The following is a 307-nucleotide window of genomic DNA, read 5'->3' on the forward strand; positions in this document are numbered from 1 at the left end:
CACACATGCACACACACACTTTCTCACACACATTCACATTCACATTCACACATTCACACGCACACACACACACACACACACACACACACACACACACACAACACACACACACACATTCACGCACACTACACACACACACACACAGAAACACAAACACAATAAACTACACAAACACACACACACATACACACACACACACATACACACAAACACGCACACAACACCCCCCCCCACACACACACATACACACGTATATATAAATAAATATGAAATGAAAATTAAGGCAGGCACACATGTCGACACTGAA

The sequence above is a fragment of the Penaeus vannamei genome, chromosome 21 (assembly GCF_042767895.1).
Source record: "Penaeus vannamei isolate JL-2024 chromosome 21, ASM4276789v1, whole genome shotgun sequence".
NCBI lineage: Eukaryota > Metazoa > Arthropoda > Malacostraca > Decapoda > Penaeidae > Penaeus > Penaeus vannamei.